The 13,830-nt window shown below is 48.1% G+C and overlaps 1 pseudogene across 1 annotated transcript; it reads left to right on the top strand.

Annotated features, from left to right (window-relative positions):
• Positions 1 to 4,225: 4,225 nt before the first annotated feature.
• LOC308244551 (glycerophosphodiester phosphodiesterase 1-like) lies at positions 4,226 to 10,613 on the top strand (annotated as a pseudogene). Its single transcript has 2 exons — positions 4,226 to 4,924; positions 10,348 to 10,613. The product of its transcript is annotated as a glycerophosphodiester phosphodiesterase 1-like (transcript).
• Positions 10,614 to 13,830: the final 3,217 nt, after the last annotated feature.

Below are 13,830 nucleotides of genomic sequence, written 5' to 3' on the forward strand. Positions count from 1 at the left end.
CAGGAAAGAAAGCTTAGCAGGAGCGGAGAGTCAGAGAAATGACAGGGAAGCTACTGGTTACAACAGATTTGTGAACTCAGCCAAGCACAGTGGTGACAGAGCCTCACTGCTACAAAAGAAGACAAGTTTTAGACAATACTCATATGAATGGACAAAAAGCTTGAGGATTATATTTGTGACTAGTTGTGTAACAGGTTATTTTAGTTTCTGTTGTGTGGAAACTGTAAAGCATTCCAACAAAGCGTTTTTAGGTAAATGTCTTTTTCACCCATGATGTTGACTGATAAATTTAATAGTCTGATTATGACACTGAATAAATGTCTTTAAAAAACAAACAAACCACAGATTGATCCCTATTAAAAGTTGGATACATAAGGTTCCCAGAGTTTGTCGCTATCAAACTCTCTAATCATATAGTTATTGGCCCTTGTTCTGATTTTCTGCTCACCAAGCAATCTTCTGATAATCTAGTTCCATATCATCTCCTTACAGGGAAGGAATACTGTGTTCTGGCCTACCTTTCTTGACCATGCTGTGACCTTGACATGGGCTTTCCCATATGTATTTATTAGGACTCTTGGACACAAGCAATAGAAAGCCATTCTGAAGTAGGTTAGACAAAAGAATATATTGGAAGGATATAAGGGTGTGTCACATATTTAAACCCTGGGATGGTCAGAGGAGCAGATGGGACTTAGGAAAACTCCAACCAAAAATTGGAAAAACACCAAAACGCTCACCACCTTTTTCTCTGCGTCTGTCTGTGCATCAATTTCATTCTCTTTTACTGCACATGCATCCAGGAAGGATCAACTCTGCTCTCTCTGAAATTCAAAAGCTCCTGGGAAAGGTGCTGCTTGGTTGGCCATCTGGATCAGATTCCAATTAACTGTGGCCAGAAGGGTGGGGTCATGGCAGTTTCCATGACCCCACATGGTTGGAGTATTGCAGAGAAGGAGCCTTTTCTAAAAGAGGAAGGTCACTACTCCCAGAAGAATGTGCAGGTACTGGGCAGACACACAGCAAAGTCATCCTCCCTTCATTGAAATACTATAGGCTAAGACCAGTTAAGGGATCTTTGGGGTCGGTCATGTAGGGCAAACTATCACTCAACAACAGAGAATCAGGGTGAAAGTGATAACAAGTTTCAGGAGAACTTTCAAGAAGTTGGATGCCTGAACCAAAAAAGGATACTGCTGAGCAAGTTGCTTCAAGAATTCTATATATGAAACTATTTTTCACCAATATATGTAATAAATTAACAGCTATATAAAAGACTTTAATTTTATTTGTATGTTTATTTTTCCTCCTCTTCCTAGGGCATGTTTTTGACTTTTATTTGTGGCTAGGAGGTAAGATAGTGGGAGCATTTGGGCAAGCAGAGATTGTAACTGAGTCTAAGTTCATACTGTTTGCCCCATGACAGCCAAAAAATCAAGTGAAAAGATGTTAGGGCAAGGAACATTATAAGCCTAGAAGATGGCAGACTAGCATCCTAAAGAACCATGTTATGAAAGTACAGAATTCAGGCTTGATTTAAGAAGCAAGGGAAGGGAGAAATGGAAGGGACAAGAGGTAACTGACTATCGAAGACATTAGGGGCCCAAGGAAGCTTTTCTTTTAGTCTGATGACTCTAGTTGATGTGAGTCTGATCAAGAGGTTAAACAATATGCCGAAACCAGTTTGGCTCAGTGGTAGAGCGTCAGCCTGCAGACTGAAGGGTCCCGGGTTTGATTCTGGTCAAGGGCATGTACCTTGGTTGTGGGCACATCCCCAGTAGGGGGTGTGCAGGAGGCAGCTGATCGATGTTTCTCTCTCATCAATGTTTCTATCTCTCTATCCCTCTCCCTTCCTCTCTGTAAAAAAAAAAAAAAAAAATCAATAAAATATATATTAAAAAAAAAAGAGGTTAAACAATACATACTTTCCTTATTTGTTCAGGAGGGGAAATTTATGCTAAGGGCCTGTTTTTGTACAATTCAAGCTACAAGAAGAATTCCTCTAGTGCTGCATGCAAGACTAAGCAACAGCTATTGTTATGCCCAGATTTCGTGATCCCCAAAGACCACCAGGGAGCCGAGTCCGATGCAAAAGCAAAGAGCCTTTAATCGAGCTAGCTCGAGCTCCCTGTCCACCACACTTGCTGACGCAGCGGCAGGAGGCAGAGAGAGAGCCCCAGGCCCCAAACACACTGATTTATAGGGGGCCTGGGAGAGGTAGGAGGGGTGAGGTAGTGTGGCCTCCGCTGATTGGTCGGGGTCAGGTTGCACATGGGGGCAGGGCACGGCTTACTTTCCTCTTGCATTTCTATTGGCTAATTCAAAAGTGTGGGTTGGGCTCTTGGAGAGGTTCTAGAGTGGGAACCTGACTCCATGAGGTGGAGGACATGGAGTCGGTCTCTCCCCGCCCTTTCACTATTAACCTAAAGACCAGGGGAACAAAGCAGGTTTGAAGAAAATGGAGTCAAAGAGGCTGAGCATTTTACTCTGTTGCAAGAGGAGCCAGCTAGGCCCTCCACTGCTGTGTGCTTAGAGGCTTATTCCTGCCATTCCTCACCTCTTCCCACATGGGGATAAGCAGGGAGAAAGACCTACTTTGAATACTACTCCCTGAATCCTTCTAATGATGTAAAACCTTTCTTCAGGTTCTAATCTCTCTGCCAACATCATACCAACAAAGAGCAGAACCAATATCTGCATGTGCACATGCTGAAAGCTGAGCCCAACTCCAAACAACTGGGGAGAGAAATTTCCATGTTCATAAGGAGGCATGCCTGACCTTTGTTCAATTCCACATTATCTTCCCTCTCCTCTAAATTATAGCAGTTACATGGATTTTAAAAGAAATTTATTGATATTCTCTGGAAATACTGGAAAACTGCAAAATCAGAGTTTGATGCTGAAGCATGGTGGTCCCTCCTTTGGAAAACTGCTGTTTGAAACTGCTGTTTGAACTACTCTGTTATTCTTAGACAGTCTCTTATTCTGTAAGTCAACTATGTTATTTTTAGACAGTCTCTTATTCTGTAAAATATAACTGTTTTTTAGCTTGAATAATAGAAAAGATAAACTTAATTGTCTGACCTTGCAAGCTAGCCATCTAACATAAGGGACTGATATGCTGATATTAATGCCAGGTGTCTGTATAGATATGATATGTACTCAGGGTTACAAGTTGTCTGTATAGGCATGACAGGTGTTTGTTAGATAAGATATGTACTCAAGGTTACAAATTGTCTGTAAAAATAACTTACACAAGGACCCAAAAAGATATAAAAAGAGAATGCTTCCTCCTTTGGGTGTTCAGAATTTGACAGAGGTAATCTGCTCTGAACCTGCACGCAATAAAGATGACTTCTAACTAATTGGCTCATTGAGGCATCTTGTCCAGCTTGCTGATTTGTGATACAACAATGCAAATTATGAAAATTAGGGAACATGTAGACAAAGGCAGCACGGGACAGATGATGCATTAAGTTATATTTGATGGAAATTTCATGTCTGCAAAAGCTGGTATGCAAATTGACACCAATACCACCCCCAATGCCATAGAGAAAATGACACAAAAAGACAAGATGCAAGGAGAAAAATTAAAAGAATTCTGAAAATCATTGGTGATAGTGAAACGGAATTTTTGGACTGGAACACATGGTGTTCCCCTGGGCAGAATGGTCCCTGGGCTCTTTGTCCGTTGGAGTCGAAGAATGAATCCATGGATGGAAGGTGGTATAGCAAAGGCCGAAATTTTATTGAAGAACAAGTGCAGACTCCCACGTGGGGAAGGAGAAAGAATTTCACAGCACACTCCCACTCCCATGTGGGGAGGGGGAAAGAGTCCCACCAACTTCCTGTTTCCACAGTTTATAAAGGCTGCAGAGGCTGCAGTTCCTGTGTCCTGATATTCCCTCTGATTGGTCAATAGTCCCTTTTGAACTGGTTACTATAGTGATTCCAGAGGCCCTTCTCCCTCAGTGTCCTCTTATTCCTTCTGGGCTTTCTTCTTCCTTCTTTATTTTGTAAATATAGACCTTTTGGCTACTCCCAGTTCCCTTGTCTTATGTAAATATAACTGTTGCCACGCCCTTATGTTATGGAAATGTACCTTCTCCCAGTCTGTAGCCCTGTGTTTTTTCCATGGACCCCAATTCTAAAAATTCCCTAAACCTGCCTATATTCCCCTAAAATTCCTATTTTAATAGCACAACAGTTCATTTAAAATAAAAGCATGTGGCTGTGGGAGACACGGGGGGGGGGGGGGCCTCCTAGGACCCTTCTCCTTCCTGCTGCTGCTGTTCCTGCTGGTGACACACAGCCCCTACAATGCCTGCCTCTCCACTGGCATCCTCTACTTCCTGCTACGCCTCTTCAGCTTGGAGCCTCTGCTAGCGCAGGGCCCTGCATGTGCTCAGGATTGCGGACCGCATTGACTGCCACAAGGCCCCCAAGAACACGCTGGCGGCAGGCAGCTAAGAATGGAGCAACAGGCATGGAGCTGGATATTGAGTTTACCTCTGGTGGGATTCCCATCTTAACGCATAACACAGTAGATAGGACAGATGGCACTGGTAGAATATGTGATTTTACATTTGAACAAATTAGGAAGCTTAATCCTGCAGCAAATCACAAATTAAGGAATGATTTCCCTAATGAAAAAATCCTTACCCTGAGAGAAGGAGTTGTAGAATCCCTAAACCAAAACCTCACAATCTTCTTTGATGTCAAGGGCCATGCAAATAAGTCTATTGATGCTCTAAAGAAAATATATATGAAGTTTCCTCAACAATACAATACTAGTATGGTCTGTTCTTTCTTGCCAGAAGTTATCTATAAGATGAGACAAACAGATCAGAATGTAGTAACAGCTTTAACTCACAGACCTTTGAACCTTAGCCATACGGGAGATGGGAAACCACACTATGATAATGTTATGCCCAGATTTCGTGATTCCCAAAGACCACGAGGGAGCCGAGTCCGATGCAAAAGCAAAGAGCCTTTTAATCGAGCTAGCTCGAGCTCAGTCCCACACACACACCCACCAGCGCAGCTGCGAGGTGGAGAGAGTCAGCCCCCAAATGCGCTGATTTATAGGGGGCCTGGGAGAGGTAGGAGGGGTGAGGTAGTGTGGCCTCCGCTGATTGGTCGGGTCAGGTTGCACATGGGGGCAGGGTGCGGCTTACCTTCCCCTTGCATTTCTATTGGCTAATTCAAAAGTGTGGGTTGGGCTCTTGGAGAGGTTCTAGGGCGGGAACCTGACTCCATGAGGTGGAGGACATGGAACAAAGGGAACATGGAGTCGGTCTCTCCCCGCCCTTTCATTCCCCCCTTGTCTTGAAACTTACAGGCCCAATCATGGGTCGGTTTGTATTTCTACTGAACAACATTCCTGGGTCACGAGGGTACACCATCCCAAATTCCCTGCACTGATAAAATCGGAGTCCCCAAGTCTTCCTTCCCCCTCCAGCATCAGGCAGGTCGAGCACGCTGTAGCTTGAGCTTGAGCGGGTTGCGTTGATCTCGATCGATGCTCCATTTGGTGACGAAGTCTTCCTGGATCACAGATGGGTCCGCTGACCGGACGTGAGTGTGATGGACCCAGGTCGCGACGCCGTCTACCTTGAGAGTGGTGGGGGTCGTCAGCACCACGACGCAGGGACCCTTCCATCGTGGCTCAAGGGTCTCCCGGCGGTGTCTCTTGACATAGACCCAGTCCCCGGGCTTATGCTGATGAGGAGTCGGGGCTGGGCCGTCGGGGCTGGGCCGGGTCTCGTAGATAGCGCGGAGGCGTGGCCAAATGTCTTCGTGGGCCCTCTGGAGCCCTCTCAAGGAAAGAAACAGTTCTTGACTTTCAAATTCTGTAAGAAATTCGGCTTTAAGGTTAGGGATAATAGGGGGTGGCCAGCCAAACATGATCTCATAAGGAGTAAAACCCAGGGTGTAGGAAGAGTTCCTAACCCGGTAAAGGGCATATGGAAGGAGAGCCACCCAGTCCCCGCCAGTCTCCATGGTCAATTTGGTAAGGGTCTCTTTTAGAGTTCTATTCATCCTTTCTACTTGCCCTGAGCTTTGGGGCCTATAAGCACAATGCAATTTCCAATTTGCCCCAATGGCCTTGGCCACTGCCTGCGTTACCTGTGAGACAAAAGCTGGTCCATTGTCTGACCCTATCTCAGCAGGAAAACCGTACCTGGGCAAGATGTCTTCTAGCAGCTTCTTAGCTACCGTCTGAGCTGTTTCATGCTTAGTTGGGTATGCTTCTACCCATCGGAGAAGGTATCTACAAATACTAAAAGATATTTATAGCCATACTTTCCTGGTTTAACCTCAGTGAAGTCGACCTCCCATTGTGCCCCAGGCTTGGTTCCTCGAAGCCTGGTTCCTTTTTCACTCGGCCTGATTCTCGCATTTGTGAGTTGACAGGTCTTGCAAGCAGATACAACCTGCTCTGTTTTAACGTCCTGCTGGTGGATCTTAATTCTGGCGTGTTGGATTAAGTCCTTTAATTTACGTGCCCCCAGGTGAGTGGACCGGTGCATGTGTTTTATCATGGAGACTCCAAGCTGGTCCGGCAGTATGAGCTCCCCTTGTGGTGTATACCACCACCCCTTCTTCTCCTTTGCTTGGGGAAGCTTCCTAATGCGCTGTAACTCCTCCAGGGAATATCCTGGATGAACTGGCAGAACTGGGTCTCCTGGGTCTGGGAGCTGTAAGGCCATGGTGGGGATTGGAGAAATGGCTACTGCCTTGGCCTCCTGGTCAGCCCTGCGGTTTCCTCTTGCCACTGGGTTGTCAGCCTTCTGGTGTCCTTGGCAGTGTATGATGGCCAGTTTGGCAGGGAGCCATAAGGCTGAGAGTAAGTCGAGTATCTCCTGTTTATTCTTTATAGTCCGCCCCTCTGCTGTTAGTAGCCCTCTCTCTTGGTAGATTGCCCCATGAACATGAGCGGTGGCGAATGCATACCGGCTGTCTGTGTAGATGTTGAGCCGCTTTCCAGCTCCCAGTGTCAGGGCCTTGGTGAGGGCCACAAGCTCTGCTCTCTGGGCTGACGTCCCGGAGGGTAGAGCCTCTGCCCATACAGTGTCCGTTTCAGTGACTACAGCCGCACCCGCATACCTGCTCCCGTCCCGTACGAAGCTGCTTCCATCGGTGAACCAGGTGATGTCTGCATCTGGAAGGGGCTGGTCGATCAGGTCCTTCCGGAGCCCATGCACTTGCTCTAGGATTCCCTTTCTTTGCATATCTGAGCCTTCTTTGCAGAAGCCCGGTATCCAAGGGCCCCCAAGGAGGCCAGCAGGTCTATTGTCCCCTCCTTGCAGTCCTCAGCTGTGTCTGCTGCAATCAGGATATCGTCCACATACTGAAGGAGAGTGAGGTTGGGGTGTGCTCTCCGGTACTCACCCAGGTCCTCATGCAGGGCCTCATCGAAGATGGTGGGCGAGTTCTTGAACCCCTGAGGCAACCGAGTCCACGTCAGTTTTCCACTGTAGCCCTCTATTGGAGAGGCTTTTTGGTGAAGCTGGTACTCATCCTCCAACCTTATGGTCAGGACCTGAATGGGGTGGCCCTTGCCTTCAGTAACCTGAGGCCCCCCCTTGTCTGAAAGTGATGAGCTTCAATCTTAGTGAGCAAGTCTCGTCCTAACAGTGGGTAGGGGCATTCCGGAATTACCATAAAAGAGTGGGATACCCGGCCCGTCCCTAAATCCACCATTCTTCGGGTAGTCCATGAATACTGGCTCATACCAGTTGCCCCTTGTACCCAAGACTTCTTATTTGTTAATTTTCCTTGAGGCGTACAGAGGACCGAGTGTTGTGCTCCGGTGTCAACAAGGAAGTCAATGGGGGTCCCCTCCACTCTAAGAGTTACCCTGGGCTCAGGGAGGGGATCCGAACCCCGACTCCCCTAATCACTCAGTTCATCTAGCTCCAGGACCTTCACTCGATCCGCTTCGCCTCCCTTTTTGCTGGCCCTTCTCGGGCACTCTTGTTTCCAGTGCCCTATCTCCCTACAGTAAGCACACTGATCTTTCTGCAGCTTCCGCCTCCCGCCCCGGGCGGTCCCCTTACTGTCCTCCTGGTTGCCGGCGAGTCAGCGGAGACTGCGGTTCCGTTCCTCTGAAGAGTCCGCGGTGGTGGCGAGCAGGATCTTAGCTAGGTCTCGGGTTTGTTTGCTGCTCGCAGCAGCCGCCGCAGCGTGAGCCTGCCTTTCTTCCGGGGGCTCCCTGTTATTATACACCTTCTCGGCTACCTCCAGTAGGTCCTTTAAACTCTTCTCCCCCAGCCTATCTACTTTTTGCAGTTTCTTTTTAATATCCCCAGCCGATTGGTTTACAAAGCTTATGATCACAGCTGCCTTGTTTTCAGGAGCTTCTGGATTCATGGGGGTGTAGGTGTGGTATGCCTCCATGATCCATTCTAAAAAGACAGCTGGAGACTCATCCCTTTCCTGCTGAACATTCCCTACCTTGGCCAAATTAGTTGGCTTTCTAGCAGCCATTCGGAGACCCCCCATTAGAGTCTGGCGGTAGACCCGGAGCATCTCCTTACCTTCTGCCGTGTTGAAATCCCATTCAGGCCTAGTTAAGGGAAAAGAGACATCTATCTGGACCGGGTTGGTGGTTGGGTTCCCGTCCACGCCTGGAACCACTTTCCGGGCCTCATTGAGGATTCTTTCCCGCTCCTCAGTTGTGAACAGGACCTGTAAAAGCTGTTGGCAGTCGTCCCACGTGGGCTGGTGGGTGAAAAGGACAGAATCTAACAGATCAATAAGCCCTGCTGGCTTCTCAGAGAACTTAGGATTCTGAGCCTTCCAGTTGTAAAGGTCACTAGTGGCAAAAGGCCAATAGTGATGGGGTTGATTGCCATCTGCATCTGGGAGCCCACCGGAACCGTAGCCGCTCCCGGAACTCCGCCCCCAGCTGCTCCCGGAACTCTGCCCCCAGCTGCTCCCGGAACTCCGCCCCCAGCTGCTCCCGGAACTCCGCCCCCAGCTGCTCCCGGAACTCTGCTCCCCATGGCGTCCGCTTCCCTTTGCTTGGGAGCATCGCCCCCCTGTGAACTTCTAGGGGGCTGATATGAGGGAGGAAAGATTAGTTCCTCTTCAGTTCCCCCCTGAAAGACAGGGTAGAGGGGAGCTGAAGGCGGGATGAGGTCCTTCTTCTTCACCTTCTCCGTTTCCTGCAAAGCAAGTATGGGTTTCGGCTCCGGGGGGCGCGGGGACAGAAAGGGCTTAAGCCAGGAGGGTGGATCTTCCATGAGGTCCTGCCAAGTAATAATGTAAGGGAGTTGATCAGGATGTCTCTTCTTGGGCTGAGAGACGATGTCCCTCACCCGGTGGATGGTGGGGAGGTCGAAGGTCCCCTCCGGCGGCCACCCGACACTAAAAGTCGGCCACTCCCTAGAACAAAAAGTTTACCACTGGCCCTTCCGGACCTCTACACTGAGGTTGCTAGTTCTTCCCTTAACCTCTTTGAAATGATCAACCATAATGCTTAAAAAAGTGGTTTGAGTCTGTCCCATGATGTCCGTCAACAGAGTCCACAAAACAAAACAGAAAAACACAGACACAGACAAACAAAGGGCCCTTGAGACAAGCTTTCCAATGCAAGTCCGTTGGAACAAAACTGACAAAACCGAAAGTGCGGACGACGGCCTCACGCCGATCGGTGGGAGCGACCCACCTCGTCCCAGAGGTTTGAGGGGAATACACATCCCTCGTGAGGAGAATACACGTCCCTCCTGAAGGAGGATCAGGACGTCTCTCGATTCCTCCTGCCCGTGGTCCTCCAGTGCGTCCACCTAGACCGCTTCGGGCACTACCAGAGATTCAGAAATGAGCTCACACAAAAAAGAGACAAGGAACAGACAGACACCTACCGTGGCCAGTCAGACTCTCCAGATCGGGGGTCCCTTGAGGTTCTTGGGGATCCCAGGCGAGCCCCCAAATGTTATGCCCAGATTTCGTGATTCCCAAAGACCACGAGGGAGCAGAGTCCGATGCAAAAGCAAAGAGCCTTTTAATCGAGCTAGCTCGAGCTCAGTCCCACACACACACCCACCAGCGCAGCAGCGAGGTGGAGAGAGAGAGAGAGTCAGCCCCCAAACGCGCTGATTTATAGGGGGCCTGGGAGAGGTAGGAGGGGTGAGGTAGTGTGGCCTCCGCTGATTGGTCGGGATCAGGTTGCACATGGGGGCAGGGTGCGGCTTACCTTCCCCTTGCATTTCTATTGGCTAATTCAAAAGTGTGGGTTGGGCTCTTGGAGAGGTTCTAGGGCGGGAACCTGACTCCATGAGGTGGAGGACATGGAACAAAGGGAACATGGAGTCGGTCTCTCCCCGCCCTTTCAATAACATCTGGAAACAGTCCACATTTATGGTCTTAGACATTTTCCTCAACTTGAACATGCATAATATCTTGTGGTACCTGTGTGGAATTTCAGCTTTCCTCATACAAAAGGATTTATATCCCCAAACTACTTAAAGAAGTGGTCAGTTAAAGGCATTCAGGTCATTGGTTGGGCTATTAATACTTTTGATGAAAAAAGTTACTATGAATCCTATCTTGGTTCCAGCTATATCACCGACAGCATGTTGGAAGACTGCCCACCTCACTACTAGACGTTTCCCCCACAAGGAAACTATGGGTACAGAGATTGACTGCTGGCCTCATTCAGGGATACTGAGAAACCCTTTGTGCTAGCCCAAGCCATGGGTGGATTAGGTGGCCCACAGAAGCAATAGTCGGTAATTGCATTTTTACCTTGGACCAAAGCAAAACCTGGTGTTACCACCATGCTCCATGGAATGCCTGAGTTCATCACCAGTGCTCTAGAAAATCTGGGTCTGCAAAAAAAGGCACAATAGCTCCTGCCCAGACCTCGATGAAGCACACACTGATCCAGTGAGGGTAAGCACAGATTGAGCTGTGCAATGTGGGGGTACAAATGCAAATACATGAGATATGCATGATCACTCAAACTTGACATTTTAAAATTTGACACACTTGTAATTTACTTATTTAAAATATTTGTATTTGGCTACATTATCAGTGTTTACTGTAAGTCGTCAAACTTGTGACCATACTAATAATAAAGTCATTAAAAGGAAAAAAGAACTAAATGCTGCACCGATACTCCACAAGATGGCGGTCTTCCTTTTTCTAAGACCTTTTATCTTCCTTGAGCACCACCCATGATCTTCAACAGAAAAAAAAAAAAAAGTAAATATACAGAAAATTGCAGAACATTTCAAAAATGACTTCCTTGTTAAGGTGGGAGACTGGCCTGACATCCTGAAGTACTCATCAGGTCTTAGGAAAGTGAACACAGAGAGTTAGCACATTTACTACTAACCTGTGCAGTTTGTGGTTGGCTACCTTCAGTGAGAAAGGAAGTGAGTCTTTGCACTCTCCAGGCAGCACATTGTAACTGGAGTAGGTTATTACTTCAAGCAGCTTCACTATCAAACTTTATCAAAACACTAGAGGCCCTGTGCATGAAATTCATGCACTTGGGGGGGGGGGGGCGGCGCATCCCTCAGCCCAGCCTGCGTCCTCTCACAGTCCGGGAGCCCTCAGGGGATGTCCAACTGATAGCCAAGGGGATTGGTCCTAAGCTGTCAGTCAGACATTCTTAGCACTGCTGCGGAGATGGGAGCGGCTCCCACCACCGCCTCTGCGCTCACCAGCTGTGAGCCCGGCATCTGGCTGAGAGGCCCTCCCCATGTAGGAGCGTACTGACCACCAGGGGGCAACTCCTGCATTGAACATCTGCCCCCTGGTAATCAATGTGGGTCATAGCAACCCATCGTTCCCCCATTCGGTCAATTTGCATATTAGCCTTTTATGATATAGGATTATATAGGACTAGAGGCCCAATGCATGAAAATTCGTGCAAGAGTAGACCTTTCTTCCCCTGGCTGCCGGCACTGGCTTCCTTCTGGCACCTGGGACATGGGCTTCCCTCCTCTGGCCACTGGCAGGCACCCGGGACCCGAGCTGCTTCTCTCCACCGGCCACACGCAGGCACCTGGGACCCGGGCTGGCTTCCCTCGGGCTGCCCGCAGGCACCTGGGATCTGGGCTGGCTTCCCTCCGGCCCTGGCTTTGTCAGGAAGAATATCCAGAATGACATCTGGAAGATGTCCAGTCTAATTAGCATATTACCCTTTTATTATTATAGACTAGAGGCCTGGGGCACAAAAATCATGTATGGGGGCAGAGGGGTCCCTCAGCCCAGCCTGCACCCTCTCCAATCCAGGACTCCTTAGGAGATGTTCGACTGCAGTTGGACATCCCTCTCGCAATCCGGGACTGCTGGCTCCTAACCGCTCACCTGCCTGCCTGCCAGATGCCCCTGACTGTTCCCCTGCCTGCCAGATCACCCCTAACTGCCCTCCCCATCCAGCCTGGTTGCCCCTAACCACCTCTACCTGCCGCCCTGATTGCCCCTAACTGGTCCCCTGCTGGCCTGATCACCTCTAACCACCTCTGCCTGCCAGCCTGGTCACCCCTAACTGCCTCTACCTCAGCCCCCACCACTGTGGCTTTGTCCGGAATAACGTCTGGATGGATGCCCGGTCTAATTAGCATATTACCTTTTTATTAGTATAGATGTTTTATTCTGTGCACTCTGCTAGGTGCTTGTCTTCCTCCTCTGATAGTCTTCCTTCCAAGAGGATAAAACAGGAGGAAAACCCTAGCCGGTTTGGCTCAGTGGATAGAGTATCCACTGAAGGATCTCAGGTTCAATTCTAATCCAGGGCATGTACCTCAGTTGCAGGCTGTAGGCTTGATCCCCGGCCCTGGTCAGGAGCACATGGGGGAAGTAAACAATCCAGGTGTCTCTCTAATGTTCCTCTCTCTCTGTCTCTCCCCCTCCCTTCCACTCTCTCTAAAAATCAATGGAAAAATATCTTCAGGTGAGAATTAACAACAACAAAAACAAAAGGAGGAAATATTTTACTATAAAATGTATAACACTGGATTTTACATAATATTTAGACATTTAATATTGGGGTGAAAGTATTAATTAATAACTCCTTTATGGTATGCAGAATGTTATATAAGCTCTCCCCACCTACAAAATTCTACACTACAAAGAGACTTAAAGGAATGCCCATTGCAGCATCATTTCAAATAATAAAAATTTGGAACTAACTTGAATGTCCCATGGAAATGGATAAGTATATTGTGCTATGGTTGTACAATGACATGCTAGGCAGCTGTTAAAATGATGAATAAAGCAAATCAAGTTCCATGATGTTGCTGGTTGCCAAGCTATTATCTCTCAGTTCCACTCCCTTCCATACATATCTCTTTTATGATACCAGGACATGACCCTACCCATTTTGCCTTTGCTGTCAGGCTCTGCCAGGGTGGAGGAGCAGAGGGCATGTGTCCTATGTCCCCAGAGCCTCACTCCCAGCAGTTGGTACCAGTCTCCACTTTTGTTGTTGTTAATGTTTTGGCACTGCCAGAACCAACTCATTGTGTCTTCCTGCAAAACCAGCACCAGCCAGCAGGCGCCCCTCCATGAGCAGGACAGGGCCTTTCCTCTGAGATTCTAGATTCTGATACCCACAACCTCTCCTTGTGCCACTGGCAACAGGGTGTACCTCTTCCAGCAGGTACTTTATCTGCATTTCCTCAGTGTCCCCCTTGCTCTTTTAGTTCTCTAATGCCTATTTAACCAATTTCTTATATTAAACTTTCTTTGGTGAAATACTTAATGTAGACCCTGACTAATATAATGACCATATGCCAGGAACTATAGATACACAATATAGATGGAGAGATGATAGATAGACAATAGACATATAGATAGATAGGTAGGTAG

Source organism: Plecotus auritus (assembly GCF_963455305.1).
Source record: "Plecotus auritus genome assembly, chromosome: 3".
Taxonomy (NCBI): Eukaryota; Metazoa; Chordata; class Mammalia; order Chiroptera; family Vespertilionidae; genus Plecotus; species Plecotus auritus.